Source organism: Natrix helvetica, assembly GCF_964273705.1.
Source record: "Natrix helvetica genome assembly, chromosome: 1".
In the NCBI taxonomy this organism is placed as follows: Eukaryota; Metazoa; Chordata; class Lepidosauria; order Squamata; family Natricidae; genus Natrix; species Natrix helvetica.
In genome coordinates, this window is record NC_138548.1 from 85,446,542 (window position 1) to 85,466,030 (window position 19,489).

Below are 19,489 nucleotides of genomic sequence, written 5' to 3' on the forward strand. Positions count from 1 at the left end.
AGTTCCTATCAGAAATCAGAGAAGAGTACATGACACAATTCCGTTTTTATTTGAGAATAATTATAAACACTAGCAACACAGAAACTCCTGTGGCTTTTGTCCATGAACTCTCCCCATATGCATCTATTTGCAACAATCATCTGATCATTACACATATAATGAAGAAGAAGAAAAGGATGGTAATAGGAAGCCCAAATGCTCATTGGAATAACACTTACTTCCTCCAAAGGAGATGGGGGGAGGGGCCCCACTTGGTTTGAAAGAGAACTTGTACTAATCCTGGACCATTTGACTGCATATTAAATTGAACAGCAGATCACATTCCAAGTAGAAATGATGGAATATGATATTTGAGCCACAATGTTCTAGCACAGTGAATGCCAAAAAGGTCACATGGAAACATCATATGTGTGCATGCTCGTTGGAACCATGCTCTGGAAAAGCTGAACTTCTGGGTTGTAGTGCACATGCACAACCAACAATCAGCTGGCCAATGCACATGCACAGGCTGGTCTTCAGCACTGCCATGCAGAAAAAGGGATTGCGCTAGGGAAAAGCCAAACTTCTGGGTTCTGGCGCACATGCCCACCCAACAATCAGCTGGACAACATGCATGTGCACACCAGTTTTTGGCATTGCTGTGCACATGAAGGACAGCTGATCATGTGCACATGCATCCCAGAATCCCAGAAGACAAACAGGCAAGGCCATGTGTACTGGCGACATAGCTTTGTGTGCCACTTTGGACATGCGTGCCATAGGTTCACCATCATGGTTCTAGCATGTTAAAATCTTATGCTTCAAGACAGAGCTGGATCAATGTAATATCTAGTCATTTGGGAAGTTTTTAAATCTCTTAATCTCTTTTTAAATTTTGTTTCTGCCTAATTGTCTATCACTACAGATGTGCCTGGTGCTTTACAAAGTGAAAGGAGTTTGCAATGTAACATATTATTCAGAGAGAAAAACAGATAAAAAAAGGTAATGAGATGTAGGGGTAAATAGGGAAGCAATCGGTTGTTGTTTGTGATGTGTGCACACCAGCTTAATTACAGTAGAGCAGCTTCCTTATCTTGGACTACTGCCACACCACCATCTGTTTTATTTGTAAAGCATTCCCATAGCACTTTAAAGCTAACCCATGTTTCCTCCACTTTATCTTTACCATCTGCAAATCCAAGGGATACTCTACACTGTGTTGCCCATATGCTTGTAAGTTTTGTGCTCACAAAGGACACCATCAGCTGATCATTGATACATCAGCTGAGCCTAGTAGGAAGTGAATTAGTTTCTGGAATTAGTTTTTAGAGCTCCCATTTGCACATACTGTATACAGACAAGAATCCATATTTTGGTGATTTGCAGAGATGCCATCAGTAGATTGAGATCAGTTTTAAAATCTGAAGTGAACTGCAAAAGTTTGTAAAATACCTTTTCTGTTTGATATAAAACTAACTGTATTAGAGAATGGTACTAGAGGTTTTTTTGGGGGGAAAACAAAGTCTAGTTGCCTTTTGAAAAAGCACCTTTGGAACAACTATGACCTGGATGACTGAGAATATCCACAGACATTGTACTAGAGGATGTTTCATATACCACCAAGGTAAAGGGGACATTTAACGTTTTGCAAAAAAGGCAAGCAAACAAATAATTTGACAATTTGCAGAATGTCTCCATTGACTTATTGTAATAGCTGCATCTTGATGTATGCCAGATCTTTTGGTGCTGTATAAGCTGGGCTGAAATTACAGCATCCCAATATATTTGAAAAACATCTGATGGGAAAAAAGGCTATAGATGAAAATTGAGAATTTGGATGGAAATTTGTATAGTTTGGGAAAGCAATTCTGAACATTAATATTTCTATTAAAACTAATCATTAACTGTAGATTTTCTGTTACAAATAATGGAGAATGGATTTTATTATATAAAGTTCAGGCCTGTGAATAGATTCTTTGACAGTCAATAATAGCTATTGCTAGTATGAAGACATCCTAAAGTGATGAGCTAACTTTATTCTAAGGAGAGAAGCAACTTAGAACTGAGGAGAAATTTCCTGACAGTTAGAACAATTAATCAGTGGAACAGCTTGCCTCCAGAAGTTGTGAATGCCCCAACACTGGAAGTCTTTAAGAAGATGTTGGATAGCTATTTGTCTGAAACGGTATAGGGTTTCCTGCCTAGGCAGGGGGTTGGACTAGAAGACCTCCAAGGTCCCTTCCAACTCTACTATTGTATTGTATTGTATTGTATTCTTTATCCAGAGGCTGGCTATCTTGATATTAGTGTTCTGAGAGCTGAGAATTATAATTGAAAATAAGACTGCACAGTCTTGCCTATAGACCAGAAGGATTAAATTCTATTAATAAAAATGAAAGGAAGATAAGGCTTCTTTTTCTGTCTGCTTTTATTTTAATTTCTACCTTTCCATAGCCTTTCAAGGAAGTTGATATAAGCATGTTAGTAATAAAAAACAGACATATGGACATGCTTAGAGTGATTTATAACAATAGTTTATGTATTAGTACAATTTCATTATTTCTTACTAGAAGATATTCTTTGGGTTACAAGCAGAGGCATTTCTATTCCTTATTCCCAAGATCTTGTGATGCTGGCCAATGTCTAGGACATTCCTCACATAAGCATGAGAGGTGACTTTTTAAGATGCATTTTCTTTCCCAAGCATTAAAGAAATACGTATGTTAATATTTATTTTAGTGTTGACTATCATCTTTAAAGCGCTCCATGGCACAGGACCTAGCTACCTGCGGGATCGCATCCTGCCCCATACATCCCTGCGGCCGATTCACTCTCACAGGGAGGAACTCCTCCGGGTGCCGTCCACTAGGCAGTGCCAGCGGGCGACGCCCATGAGTAGGGTCTTCTCTGTGATGGGCCCGACCCTCTGGAATGACCTCCCCCCCGATATTAGAATAACGACCAATCTCCGCTCCTTCCGTAAGAAACTTAAGACCCACCTGTTCAACTTAGCTGGCCTGGCCTAACTGTAGTTTTTGTGTCCCTCTAGCCGTATTTTAAATTTTCAGGGGTAGATTTCTTAGGTTGTTTTAATTTTTAACTATACTGTACAGCCTATCACTTAATCTGTTTTATGGGTATTTAAAAATATTTAAGTTTTGTATATTGTTTTATTTGTGGTCTGTACACCGCCTCGAGTCCCTTTGAGGAGAGAGGGCAGTCTATAAATTTAATAAAATTAAATTAAAATTAAATTAGTACTGCAAATTAACTCACTCTAATTAATATACCACTAACAAGATGTCAACTCAACTGAGCAGTTTATAATAGGAAGATCTCTGAGTTTGTTTGGACCAGTAAGGTTCTTCAGAAGCAAAAATAGAGAAAATGGTAACAGAAGACATAATGTTTTAACTTTGAGAATACCTGTGAATGGTCAGATCCTTCTGTAACTCATCTGCTAAAATAGCAAATTCAACGTTTAGAGTAACCTTATTCCATCTTTTTATGAGTTATTGTAGATATAGATACACAGTAGATACAGTATATAGATTGATAGATATAATATATAGAGCTAGGCAGCTCTCTCTCTATATAATATTATAATAGAGCTAGATGGATAGATTAGATGATTGATAGATAGGTAAGATAGATAGATGATTGATAGATAGATAGATAGATAGATAGATAGATAGATAGATAGATAGATGATAGATAGATGATAGATAGATAGATGATAGATAGATAGATAGATAGATAGATAGATAGATAGATAGATAGATAGATGATAGACAGACAGACAGACAGACAGACAGACAGACAGACAGACAGACAGAGTAGATAGATGGATACATAGATACATACATACAATAATCAACCAGTGAGTTACAGGCATACTCCTTATGTCAATGGATAACTGCATCTCCAAGCCTATAATTGCCAGTGAATCTGCACTTCCAAATTTTGCAAGAGAAAATAGGATTTTGTTCAGGTGGTACTTGTGTCTGCTTCTATTGATAACAGAGTTTGTTGCAAATAAATTGCCAGATTATTAGTGGTTGCATTGTGCCTGTTCAATGGGACATCTTAAAAATCTGATCCTGAACAGACATCTTAAGTATACACAAATAAACAAAGGTGTGGGTTAAGCACAGAAAAACAAACATCTTATGAAAACTCCAAATTGATACCATATTAAACTTCTATTTTGATGGATATTATATTTCAAAATTATATAGGATCTAAAAAATGTAAGGCAGCCAGTTTCTGGACCATCTGAAGAGGGATACCTAACATCACATTGGAGTAGAGTTCAACAGGAAGAAAATTATGATCGCATTAGTTAATTAGAAAGATGAAGAGAATATATCCTCAATATATTTTGAACAAAAGGAGTCTTTCCTGAGAGTAGTTTATGTTTTTTTTTTAGATGTTTGATGACTTCTTGCTGAATAGCAGAGGTTGCTGTAGGGGCTGTTGGAGGAACATAAGTCATCCATTTCCAAATGGCAACCTCACTGAGTGAGCAAACAGCAAGATCTAAAAAAGTTTGGAAACACAGTTTGTCTGGGGGGGTTAAAGGGAATAAATGTTCCCTCTAATGTAGAGAGCACTCAGCTAATCAGATTCCCTAATAAGAAAACAAGAATAAGTAAAGGTCTTCCAATCGTTGCCTTAATAAGAATGTCTTGAATTTGTAAGTCAGGAAGGTGAATATAATTCAACAGATATAAGAAAAAACTGATAGAATGACTTATGTAAATGCTGAAGCTAACAAGCCAAAAATAGAGTCTGAGGTCAGAGAAGACTGTTATTAAAGCATTGCAAGTTCCCTTAACCTCCAAATCTAGAGACAGGAACAAAAGAATTGTTTTGCTTGTTTTGTTTCAAAATAGAGGATAAGAGATTTCTCCTTCTCACAGTACATACTCAGGATTAATGAAACTCTGGTTTTCTAAAGAGGAAATGGAGATCAGTTCTTCTGAGCAAGCAGGAGAAAGGATGACTAGAAATTCCAATGATGGGAAAACTCTGGACTTGTCCACATTGCCCAGTGGCACAATGGTTAGCATTTATTTCTGGAAAGCAAAAATGAGATGTTGTCCTCAATTCTTCCTTCACTTCCTAGAGAACCCCAGGCACATTTCATTCCCCAGTTTGTCTTGAATACTTGACCATCATATTCTTTAAATGCTCTTGGATAGAACGCATCAGGTTGTAGCAGGCTAACTTTGGCACTTCATGCAAAGGAAGGGATGCTTCCTCAGCTGTGTCAATGCTGTGCATATTTTGAAGTAATTGTGGTTTTTTTTGAATCCATTAGAAATTAATACATTTGTGAGGGTGTGAAATTCAGTTTTCAGGTGGTCTTTGTCAGCTAGGCATTTGGTTCTGGAGATGAGGGTCTTGGCTACGGAGTTGATCTGTGCAGGGTGGTGATGGGATTGTGTGTTTAAGTAGCGGTTGGTGTGTGTTTTTTTTTCTGGTAGATGGTGTGTCCTAGGGAACCATTGGGTTTTTTGTAGATTAGGACATCCAGAAAGGGAAGTTGGTTGTTAGCTTCTATTTTCATAGTAAATTGTATTTTGGGGTATAGGCTGTTGAGATGTGTGAGGAAGTTGTCCAGTTTTTCTTTCCCATGTGGCCAAATTACGAAAGTGTCATCTACATATTTAAGCCAGAGTTTGGGTTTGTGTTCAGATTTATTCACAAACGTATTAATTTCCAACGGATTCCAAAAAACCCCACAATTACCAACCTAATCCAAAGGGAGACACCCCCAAGAACCAAAACACAGAACAGGACAACAGCATTGCCCTCCTCCCTTTCATCAAAGGCACCACACATAAAATCAGCAAAATTCTCCACAAACACAATATCAAGACAGCCTTCTGCACTGATCCAAAAATAGCCAACATCTCAAGAAACCCAAAAGACAAAATCCAGCTAGAAAACCAATTAATCTATGCAAAATCTGCCCAGAGACATACATTGGACAAACTAATAGGAGAATAAATGCACGCATCGCAGAACACAAGAACGCAGTCAGAAAAAAAGAAAAATCTTCCTCCCTTTTCCAGCACCTTAAAGCAACAGGACATGAAATTGATTTTGAAGAAACCAAATTACTCTCCAAAACTGGACACTTCAACAAGAGAATAATTATGGAAGCTATCGACATAGAGAAACACCCCCACATAAATTAAAATAAAGTCACGGACAAGGTTTTATTTACAGGTAAAGAGTTAAAGCCATTGTGCTACTGTAGGAATAATGGAAAATTCATTTCTAAAACAATATTTAGAAAGTAGTAAAAAGGCTTAAAATGTTGCTGTGCTTGCATTTTGCTGCTTTAATTCTGTTTTAACTACACACACAAACAAATATATATACACCTACCAACATAGAAATATAAGTAGCTTTTCTACAGGAGAACAAGTGATTGCCTATTACTTGTAACAGAAAAATGGGGGGAAAGGCAAAAAGGATATTTTTAATGGGAAGATGTCATAGCCAGCTGTTCAGACTGAACATCTTGCAAACTGTTGCTAAACTCAATTCAAATACAGTTTTCCTTAATCTAGTTTAGAATTGGCATGAACATGGAACAGAAGTAGCTTAATGGTAAGTGTTACTATGCAGAAAGGACCTCAACATTTAAGGTTGACAAAGGGTATATATATATATATATATATATATATATATATATATATATGTATGTATGTATGTATGTATGTATGTCTGTCTGTCTGTCTGTCTGTCTGTCTGTCTGTCTGTCTGTCTGTCTGTCTGTCTGTCTGTCTGTCTGTCTGTCTGTCTGTCTGTCTGTCTGTCTGTGAGGATTGTTAAAAGTATCTAAACATATTCCCAAAATCAAAGTGAATTTGGCAGTGCTTCATGGAGGTAAGATAAGTGGAGGAAGAAATAATAGTATCCACCCAACCAAAAAGAAAATGTGGATTATGTGTTGAGTTCTTGGTGCTCTTTGGGCTAGGTTGTTTGCTTAGAAACGTTTCATTAGCAGGATAGGTAACATTATCAGTGTGCAAGAAAATGATTTTAGCTAGCTATTTATATACAGTATTGTTGCTTGCTCTGACTGTCTTGGCTGGGATCTGATTCCTTCTCTGTTTCTTCCTTGTTTGGGATATTAGTTCCTTCCTGGTTATTTAACTGGTGCTACTTCCTGTAATTTGAGTGTTGGTTATTAGGAGAGATGGGATGTGGTCTAGGCTGATTGTTGTCCTCCTAAGCTTTTTTGATTATGTCTTTTTCTCTTAAGTGTCTATTGATTGCTGATTTCTCTGAATGACAAGCTTCCAGAAATTACTTAGCAGTTTTGGATTATATTTATCTGAAATATTAACTTTTCCAATTTAAACTATGGTTGAATCTTTCCATGTCAAGTCAAGTCAAGTAGGTTTTATTGTCATTGCAACAATATACGGTACAGTACACAGTGAAATGAAACAAAGTTTCCCCAGGACCAAGGTGCTACATCAGACAACATAGATAAAAAAGGAAAAGAACAGTACACAGGACTACATATAGCTCACAAGTATTTATGGTTCCAGTTTCTTTGTGTTGAGGAGTCTGATGGCTTGTGGAAAGAAACTGTTACACAATCTGTTTGTGTGGGCCTGAATGTTTCTGTACCCTTTTCCAGATGGCAGGAGAGTAAAGAGCGTGTATGAGAGGTATGTGTGGTCAGCCACAATGTTTCTGGCTTTACGGATACAGCGTGTGGTGTATATGTCCATGACACAGGGAAGAACAACCCTGATAATTTTCTCTGCCATCCTCACTATTCACTGTAGGGTTTTGCGATCCGTAATGGTGCAATTCCCAAACCAGGTGGTGATGCAGCTGCTTAGGCTGCTCTCGATGGTCCCTCTGTAGAAGGTTGTGAGGATGCGCCTTCCTCAGTTTCCTAAGAAAGTAAAGACACTGCTGGGCCTTCCTTGTTATGGAACCAGTGTTGAGGGACCAGGTGAGATTCTCCACCAGGTGAACACCAAGGAATTTGGTGCTCTCTACGATCTCCACAGAGGAGCCATTGATGTTCAACAGGGAGCGGTCGTGTTGTGTCCTCCTGAAGTCAACAACCATCTCTTTTGTTTTGTCTACATTCAGAGACAGGTTGTTGGTTTTACACCAGTTCGTTAACTTCTCCACCTCTTCTCTATATGCTGTCTCATCATTCTTGCTTATAAGACCTACCACAGTCATGTCATCAGCGAACTTTATGATGCGATTCAAACTGTGCATTGCTACACAATCGTGCATCAGTAGGGTGAACAGCAGAGGACTGAGTACACAGCCCTGAGGGGCTCCAGTGCTCAGTATGATGGTGTTAGAAGTGTTGTTCAGAGGGAGGTGTTCAGGCCCAACAGGGTCAGCTTCCCCATCAGGTGTTGGGGAATGATAGTGTTGAATGCTGAACTAAAGTCTATGAACATCATTTGTACATATGAGTCTTTGTTTTCTAGGTGAGTGAGGGCTAGATGGAGTGTAGTGGAGATAGCATCGGTGGAGCACTTCAAACAGTATGCAAACTGTAGTGGATCAAACGTTATGGGCAACAGGGTCTTTATGTGCCTCATGACAACCATCTCGAAGCACTTCATGATAATGGGAGTAAGTGCAACGGGACGGTAGTCTTGGGGCAGGACACTGATGGTTTCTTTGGCATGGGGACAATGGTTCTTTGGCATGGGGACAATGGTTGTTGAAGCAGTTTGGGACAACAGTGGTGCTCAGAGAGATGTTGAAGATGTCAGTGAAAACATTTGCCAGTTGGTCTGCACATCCTCTGAGCACTCTGCCAGGAATATTGTCTGGTCCTGGAGCTTTCTGTGGGTTGACTCTGCTTAGAGCTTTCCTCACATCAGTAGTAGAGAGACAAAATATCTGGTAGTTGGAATGAGGTGTGGTGTTCCTCGCTGTCACATTGTTCTGTGCTTTGAAACTGGCGTAGAAGCTGTTTAACACATCTGGAAGTGAGCCATCACTCTCACAGGCAGGTGGTGATGTTCTGTAATTAGTGATGGCTTGGATGCCATGCCACATATGCCATATGTCGCCTCTGTTTGTGAAGTGTTGGTGGATGCTCTGGGCATGTGCACACTTTGCTTCTCTGATGGCCCAGGACAGATTGGCTCTCGCTGTTCTTAGGGCTACTTTATCACCTACCCTGGATGCAGAATCTTGGGTTTTCAGTAGAGCACACACCTCTCCAGTTATCCATGGCTTCTGGTTGGGGTGTGAGATAATTTTCTTGGAGAATATGACATCATCGATTCGCTTGCTGATGTAGCTGGTCACTGATGAAGTCAATGGAGTCACCGTTGGTTGCAGACTCCCTGAACATGTCCCAGTCAGTGCATTCAAAGCAGTCCTGAAGAGCAGAGATGGCTCCTGCTGGCCAGGTTCTCACCTTGTCTTGAACACCTGATGAGTGGTCTGTATGCTGGAATTAGCATAACAGAGATGTGGTTTGAGTAGCCAAGGTGGGCCGGGGCTTCGCCTGGTATGCATCCGGGATGTTTGTATAAACAACATCCAGTGTGTTTTCTCTGCTGGTTGCAGAGTCCACATTTTGATGAAATTTAGGGAGCACAGTCCTGAGATTTGTGTTAGAAGACTGAGGAGTTTCCATCACATCTTCTGAGTACCATTTGGTCTTTTAGTCTGATGTTGTCTATCAATCTTCTATCTATGTCCTACACAGTGAAGTTACGATCCTTGCATTGTATGTTCAGTCCTGTCTTTTCTTCTTTGATTATTGGTTATCTGGATTTGCTTAAGATATTTGGGAGGAATTTACTTTGGTTTGTATGCTACAATAATGCAAAGTTTTTAAAGTAGTCTATTGTCTTTGAGGTGTTTTCAACATATGTAAGAATTACATTTCTCATAGGTTATAATAGTTGTGTTGCATGGGGTTATGTAGTCATATATATTTAATAAAATTGTGTGAGTATCTTTTATGTTGAAAGTTTGTTTTTGCCATTCCAGGTTACTACTGGATGTGATTGTTACAAACCCAAGAAGCTCATAAAGTACAAAGAGCTCAACAGTTCAATCTTGAGCTACATATATTATCTTCCATTGTATGTGGATTATGTTTTCAAAAGCAACCTGAATATATAGATAATAATAAAACAATAATGATTGAGCAGCTTAATTATCCAAAAATCACTATCACCCCTACCACCACATGGACACAATCCTCTTTCTTGAACATCTTGACATTCCTTATACACAAATTTTGCCTTCAGTGAATGAAGGAAGAACAAGAGATTAACCCACTCTCAATGGCAGAAAGCAAAAGGGAAGAATTAATTAAGAGTGAAAAAAGCATGAATATTGAAGGAAAAGTATTCTAATATGAGAGTTGTGGATTTTAAGCAAAACTAATGTTAAGTGTAGTTGAATGCATGCAACAGCCTTTAGAAAAGTTGATTTTAAGAAACTTAGAACTAATTGGTAAAGATGTTGAAATTGGGTAGGATATATTTTTAAAATGGTACAATTAAAAAAAATCCAATGAAGAAAAATAATGATTTTCCAATGAAGACATCATAAGAAGCCAACATGGCTACACAAAAATTAGGAAAGATGAAAGCGAACAGGAACATTCATAGATTCTACATATAAGAATCTGGAACTGTAAAGATAGTGTCTGAAAATAGGACTACTAGATCTGAAATACAAAGATATGATTTATTACTGTATGAAACTAAGAAAAGAACCCTATGGAAGGACAAATGCTCCAAATGAACTAAAGTTGGTAAAGGATGCCAAGATTAATGAAAAGGGGTTATTGAGAAGACAGATCTACTCATCTATTTTGGTTCTGCATTTTCTGAGAACCATGTGGCTTCTAATTTTGTACCTTATATTTATATCATGTCTCAGAGATCTGAACTGGAGCAGTGAGGGAAAAATGATGGCATTGCTCCCCATCCTACAGATCAGAATGTTTGAGATTAGCCAAATGAAGTAAGAAGAAGCTAATTAAAGAATACACAGAGTAATTCTACTGTAGCAATTCTAGCATTGCAAGTGGGGAAAAAAGTGATATTACTTGCTGGAAAATGACTGAAAAGGATGTCTAATAATGTTAGCCATAGTCACATCTAAAAAAAAATGCAGAAAAAGAGAGGCTTATATGATTTTGAGCACATCAAGTGTGAAAATGCCCTATTTGCTAGGGACTTGTGATTCATGTGTGTATTAGGTTCAAATTTCCTCTTGAGGGAATATTTAGTGGTATCATAAACATGAACAGAGAAATGTGAAAGTTTTATGATGATTCATACATATATATATATATATATATATATATATATATATATATATATATATATATATATATATATATATATATATATATATATATATATATATATATATATATATATATATTCTGAGGTTTTTGCGGGTGTTTGTATGTATGTCTTTGGTTGTTCGGGTTTTCTCCCGCGTAGAATTGGAAGTATCTTCACGGCGTTTCGATGAAGTCTCATTCATCATCTTCAGGATGCTGCTTCCGGAGATCTCAGCCGGTTCCTCTTTTTAACTGCCAGTGGGGGTTTGTGCTGATTGGGTGGGAGCTTGGCTGCATTCTGATTGGGTGGAGGTGTATTCTGATTGGTAGGGGGCTTGGCTGTGCTCTGATTGGATGGGAGTTTGGCTGTGCTCTGATTGGATGGGGGCATGTTCTGTTTGGGTGGGGGCCTGGTTGTGCTTGTGTTAGTCTGAGTTGCAGAGGGATTTGAGCTGGTGAGCTGCGTTGCTGTTGTTTGGCTCCGCGTTTGTGGTCGTGCCACATCTCCGTGGTGGGCATCAGTTTGCTTCATGTATGGATTGGAGGGGTTTGAAGTGGCTAATAATGCAGCTGTGGTCTGGCTTATGGTTTGTGGTCGGGCTTCTGGTTTGTGGTCATTATCGGTGTGGGTTTGGGCTTGCTTTTTGCGTGGATGTGTGATAGTGACATCCTGTGTGGTTTTCATGAGTGTGGGTCTGGTATCATTCTTAGTGTTAGGGACTCGTTTGTCAGTGAGGGTGGGTTTCCAAATGGCTGGTAGGCGGGAGGTATCATCTCATTTATTCATGCTGTGTGGTCGTTTTTCTATCTCAATAGCTTCTCTGATTATTCTGTTGTTAAAGTGTTCAATTTTGGCAATAGTTCTGGTCTTTTTAAAGTCTATATCATGTCCTGTGGCTTTGAGGTGTTGGACCAGGGAAGAAGTTGGCTCCTCCTTTCTGACTGAGTTTTTGTGTTCTTCAATGCGTGCCTTTATTCTTCTGTTGGTTTGTCCGATGTATGTGGTGGGGCAGGTGGTGCATGGGATTTCATATACTCCTTGATTTTCTAACTCTATTTTGTCTTTGGGGTTTCTCAGGATGGTGGATATTTTTCGGTTTGTGTAGAATGCTGTCTTGATGTTGTGTTTGTGGAGGATCTTGCTGATTCTGTCTGTGGTGCCTTTTATGTATGGGAGGAGGGCTTTGCCGTTTTCTTGTTCACTGTCTTGGATTTTAGTGGGGTTTTCTTTTTGGATTAGGTTAGTGATATTGTTTCTTTGGAATCCGTTGGATGTTAGTACGTTGGTGAGAGTGTGTAGTTCGGTTTTGAGGTGTTGTTCGTCAGCTAAGCGTTTTGTTCTGGAGATGAGTGTCTTGGCTACAGAGGCCCCCACCCAAACAGAACATGCCCCCATCCAATCAGAGCACAGCCAAACTCCCATCCAATCAGAGCACAGCCAAGCCCCCTACCAATCAGAATACACCTCCATCCAATCAGAATGCAGCCAAGCTCCCACCCAATCAGCACAAACCCCCCCTGGCAGTTAAAAAGAGGAACCGGCTGAGATCTCACATTGCTCCTGGAAGCACCAAGCCAGAAGCACCAAGCCGGAAGCAGCAGCTTGAAGATGATGAATGAGACTTCATCGAAACGTCGTGAACATACTTCCAATTCTACGCGGGAGAAAACCCGAACAACCAAAGACATACATACAAACACCCGCGAAAACCTCAGAAAACAAATATCGTACCTCTACGGGGAGGAAATCCACCATCTGACCAGGACCTACGAAAAACTCGAAGTCCAAAGAGCTTCCATTTTATGTGACCTCACATTCCTACGCAACTGCCGAGATCAAAATTTAACCCCCACATGCTTCCAATTAAAATTCCACTCCAACTCTGCAGCCACCAAACGCATCCTAAAAAGAACAGAAATGGCCCTAATCAGAAAGGAACTTCACACAAAAAGATTCCACCTAGACCGAATCAACAAAAATCTCCTTACACTTCACCTCAAACTCAGCAACAAGATCCACCCCACACTTTGGGACAAATCCAAACAACTCGCCACCTGGAGAGCCGAAACACAGACCACCCTCAAGACAGACACACATACCAATAAACTCCGAAGACTAAAGGAACGCCAGAAACAAACCCTCCCCCCTCACATCCACACATGAAACAAACAGTGCATAACATCTCAGATAAGATCCTCACCAAAGCTGAAACCAATGTCCTTGCCAGAGGATTCAACTTTGCAGTCGCTCCCAAACACATCCCCACTGAAACCATTATATGCGGAGTTGAAACCAGCCTGACCAAAATCAACCCCGATGACGCTAACAGAATCAGACTCAAAATCACCAACATCCTCTGCACCAGCAAGCCCCCCAAAAGCAACTTACCCAAAGAGGAACAGACAGCACTACTTAACCTAAAAAAAGACACTAGCATAATAATCCTTCCAGCAGACAAGGGGAACGCCACGGTGGTCATGAACACATCTGACTACCAAACCAAATTAACCAACCTACTCCAAGACTCCACTTACAAACCCCTAAGCACGGATCCCACCACCTACTTAGAAAAAACCACCAGATCCAAAATAAAAGCCTCCCCCATCAGCAAAGAGATCCAGCAAAGAATCATTCCCAGAGAAAAATCATCCAGATGCCCTAAGCTCTATGGTCTCCCCAAGATCCACAAAGAAGGAACCCCACTCAGACCCATAGTCAGTTCCATAGGCTCACCTCTACAAAACCTAGCCAAATTTCTCGCCAAACAACTACAGCCCTATGCAGAATCCATCACCTCACACGTAAAAAACTCATTCCAGTTCATAGAGATCATAAAGAAACAAAACTTACAGCCCAGCGACCTACTCGTGAGCTTCGATGTTGTATCACTCTTCACCCAAGTTCCAATCAAAGAAGCCTTGACAGCTATCCAAAACAAATACAACCCCCCCAAACATATCCTAGATCTGACCAACCACTGCCTATGATCCCATGGGTGCTCCTTCTATTTGTTTGTATTTTTGTCCGTTATAGATGAAGTATGTGTTGGATAGGCAGTGGTTGGTCAGATCTAGGATATGTTTGGGGGGGTTGTATTTGTTTTGGATAGCTGTCAAGGCTTCTTTGATTGGAACTTGGGGATGTGTTTGGGAGCGACTGCAAAGTTGAATCCTCTGGCAAGGACATTGGTTTCAGCTTTGGTGAGGATCTTATCTGAGATGTTATGCACTGTTTGTTTCATGTGTGGATGTGAGGGGGGAGGGGTTTGTTTCTGGCGTTCCTTTAGTCTTCGGAGTTTATTGGTATGTGTGTCTGTCTTGAGGGTGGTCTGTGTTTCGGCTCTCCAGGTGGCGAGTTGTTTGGATTTGTCCCAAAGTGTGGGGTGGATCTTGTTGCTGAGTTTGAGGTGAAGTGTAAGGAGATTTTTGTTGATTCGGTCTAGGTGGAATCTTTTTGTGTGAAGTTCCTTTCTGATTAGGGCCATTTCTGTTCTTTTTAGGATGCGTTTGGTGGCTGCAGAGTTGGAGTGGAATTTTAATTGGAAGCATGTGGGGGTTAAATTTTGATCTCGGCAGTTGCGTAGGAATGTGAGGTCACATAAAATGGAAGCTCTTTGGACTTCGAGTTTTTCGTAGGTCCTGGTCAGATGGTGGATTTCCTCCCCGTAGAGGTACGATATTTGTTTTCTGAGGTTTTCGCGGGTGTTTGTATGTATGTCTTTGGTTGTTCGGGTTTTCTCCCGCGTAGAATTGGAAGTATGTTCATGACGTTTCGATGAAGTCTCATTCATCATCTTCAAGCTGCTGCTTCCGGCTTGGTGCTTCTGGCTTGGTGCTTCCAGGAGCAATGTGAGATCTCAGCCGGTTCCTCTTTTTAACTGCCAGTGGGGGTTTGTGCTGATTGGGTGGGAGCTTGGCTGCATTCTGATTGGGTGGAGGTGTATTCTGATTGGTAGGGGGCTTGGCTGTGCTCTGATTGGATGGGAGTTTGGCTGTGCTCTGATTGGATGGGGGAATGTTCTGTTTGGGTGGGGGCCTCTGTAGCCAAGACACTCATCTCCAGAACAAAACGCTTAGCTGACGAACAACACCTCAAAACCGAACTACACACTCTCACCAACGTACTAACATCCAACGGATTCCAAAGAAACAATATCACTAACCTAATCCAAAAAGAAAACCCCACTAAAATCCAAGACAGTGAACAAGAAAACGGCAAAGCCCTCCTCCCATACATAAAAGGCACCACAGACAGAATCAGCAAGATCCTCCACAAACACAACATCAAGACAGCATTCTACACAAACCGAAAAATATCCACCATCCTGAGAAACCCCAAAGACAAAATAGAGTTAGAAAATCAAGGAGTATATGAAATCCCATGCACCACCTGCCCCACCACATACATCGGACAAACCAACAGAAGAATAAAGGCACGCATTGAAGAACACAAAAACTCAGTCAGAAAGGAGGAACCAACTTCTTCCCTGGTCCAACACCTCAAAGCCACAGGACATGATATAGACTTTAAAAAGACCAGAACTATTGCCAAAATTGAACACTTTAACAACAGAATAATCAGAGAAGCTATTGAGATAGAAAAACGACCACACAGCATGAATAAACGAGATGATACCTCCCGCCTACCAGCTATTTGGAAACCCGCCCTCACTGACAAACGAGTCCCTAACACTAAGAATGATACCAGACCCACACTCACGAAAACCACACAGGATGTCACTATCACACATCCACGCAAAAAGCAAGCCCAAACCCACACCGATAATGACCACAAACCAGAAGCCCGACCACAAACCATAAGCCAGACCACAGCTGCATTATTAGCCACTTCAAACCCCTCCAATCCATACATGAAGCAAACTGATGCCCACCACGGAGATGTGGCACGACCACAAACGCGAAGCCAAACAACAGCAACGCAGCTCACCAGCTCAAATCCCTCTGCAACTCAGACTAACACAAGCACAACCAGGCCCCCACCCAAACAGAACATGCCCCCATCCAATCAGAGCACAGCCAAACTCCCATCCAATCAGAGCACAGCCAAGCCCCCTACCAATCAGAATACACCTCCACCCAATCAGAATGCAGCCAAGCTCCCACCCAATCAGCACAACCCCCCCCTGGCAGTTAAAAAGAGGAACCGGCTGAGATCTCACATTGCTCCTGGAAGCACCAAGCCAGAAGCACCAAGCCGGAAGCAGCAGCCTGAAGATGATGAATGAGACTTCATCGAAACTTCGTGAAGATACTTCCAATTCTACGCGGGAGAAAACCCGAACAACCAAAGATATCTATCTATCTATCTATCTATCTATCTATCTATCTATCTATCTATCTATCTATCTATCTATCTATGCAGTTAGAACAATTAATCAGTGGAACAGCTTGCCTACAGAAGTTGTGAATGCCCCAACACTGGAAGTCTTTAAGAAGATGTTGGATAGCCATTTGTCTGGAACGGTATAGGGATTCCTGCCTAGGCAGGGGGTTGGACTAGAAGACCTCCAAGGTCCCTTCCAACTCTACTATTGTATTATTGTATTGTATTATTGTATGTATGTATGTATGTATGTGTATTCCATTCATTAATTTTATACAGTTATAATCCTGTTATTATTTTTCTTCATTGGAGCATTATGTTATTTTAAACTCAATTGTGTTTACTGATTGTATTTTCATGACATGTTGAATCCAAAGTAGCTAACCTAACTAAAATACACTCTGAACATAGACTTATAGTTAATTTATGGTTCAATGCCTAGTGAATTCAAACACTGAGTTAATTTAGAAAACCTTGATTGCATAATACCCACACAGCCACTTCTGGGTTGATTATATAATCAACTATTGTATTATTTTGTTTCTGAACATAATAATACAATAATAATATTCATATACAGCACAACACTATTAATAAATAAAAGAAATAAAAGATAACTTCTTATGTGACAATGGCATATTTTGCCAAAAATAGGATTTCCCACAGAAGTCCAATTTTTGAATTTCAGAAAAACATGAACAGGTAGCACATACATTCAGTGGAAGATAAAATATCTCCATCTCCTACATAAAAAATAATAACAATAACTTCATTTTCTCATGTCCACTTTGCTTGCTTGTTTAGTTTTTAAAAGATATTTGGAATAAAATATTCAAAAAAATATTTAAACATTTAAAAATATCCAGCTTTATTTCATTTCCAGTTCTTTTCACATGAGAAAAATCACAAAAGAAGTCCTGAAAAAAGATGTCAGGCCAATATTAAGTCCCCCCTTCATGTGATCCACTGTCATGTGTGAGTATCTGCATGTATGCATGTATGGATGGACATGAATCCATATACATTCATCCATACATTTGGATCTAGCTATATCTATGTGCTAAGTTTAATAGATTTAAAATTAATGATATAACAATTATACCAATTGTATACAATATATCTTTGGTTGTTTTTAAAAATTGCAGAAGCTAGGATTGAGCTGTGAGGAAGTAGTACTCCATGGATATTACATGAACTGTGTCCTTGCCTCACTCAAAGCAGCTCTTTTATCCTTCTATGTATCTATAATACATTTATATTGTTTCCATAGCAACACAGAGATCTCCCTTGACAACACTCCCTCCTTTCCTATATGTATATGCTTGTCCTTCTTTTTCAAAGATATGTACATGCTGAGGCAAAGTAGTATATTCAACTTCTGCATTTCCCACTAACAAATATGAGTCATTTCTCATCTGACTTTCAGAAACCGTGTTACTAAACTGGAGGAGCAGGGGGAAAAGAGTTTTTCCTTGAAAGCTTAGTAACTTTAATGTTTAAATTGGAAAATTGTGTATCCTGCTTACTCAGAAACACTGAATGTGGATAAATGGAGATTGGAAGTGACATAAGATAGACTGGTCTATTTATGGCCATCTATGCTCCCAATGCATTTTGAGCTATAATATATTTATTTGTTTGTTTGAGAAAGGAGTTCTAAGCAACTTTGAAAGAGTCGGTTTATGGTTTGTTGTCCTTCATTGCAATATTAAATTTTATTTCGTACTCTTTTCTCACTTCTAGTTATTGTACCTTGCAAAGCAGTGTTATTATTTGTTTGAGAAAAATTACTTGTGTGAGAAAAGAAAACTATAAATCACTTTTTCATACGTTCAACAGTTCTTACACTGAGGCATCATGCTTGTATAATATGCAATGATCCCCATACTTCTCTGGTTCCTTCAAGGTAAATAACTTCACAGGGGTTTCATTGAGACATGATCTCAGTATATATTCTTAAAGTGGAATCTCATATTTGATTCTTACTCACACCAGTTCCTAAATAATATTATATTACACATGAATAAGTTAATAGTTTGGCAAATTAGATTATCTGCTTTGAGACCATTCCTACCACTTTCAATTGTGCTTAAAGTTGCTTACCCTTTTTCTTTATCTTCCTATTCATAGTCACACCTTTCTTTATGAAGCAATTTCTCATATTTGTCTTCAACAACTCTCAGAAAAAACTTGGATGCAACAGGCTTCATGAAGGAGCTGCAGATCAAATTTCCAAATTAAGATTAAGATATCTGCAACATTAATGCAAATGATTTAAATTATATCATTTCCATTTATTTCCATCTCTTATATTTGTGATATATACAACATTATGAGATATACAATACCAAAAATGATGCCTCCAGTGCTTTATTTTGTGATTCAGTGCTCATTCCTGAATGGTCTGTCTATCAACAAGGCCTCCCTGTGAAAGTAAGAGCTGGACTCTGAAGAAGCAAGCTAGAAAGATTACTGGAGCTTTTGAACTGTGGTATTGAAGAAGGCTCCTGAGAACACCAAGAATAGCAAAGGAAACAAATAAATGGATTGTAGAACAAATCAATCCAGAGTTTTCACATAAGGCACAAATGACCAAACTGAAATGATCGTATTTTGAATACAGTATGCAAACATTTAATTCCCTTGTGAAGTGTGTGTGTGTGTGTGTGTGTGTGTGTGTACATATACCTTTATGCACACATAGATACACATACACAAATACAAACATCTAGTATTTTACAGCCCCTGTAAATGTCAATGTTTATGATACACAGATACATCTTGTCATGGTTGACATCTCAATCTTAGAATCTTGAAGATGATTTCCCCCAGCC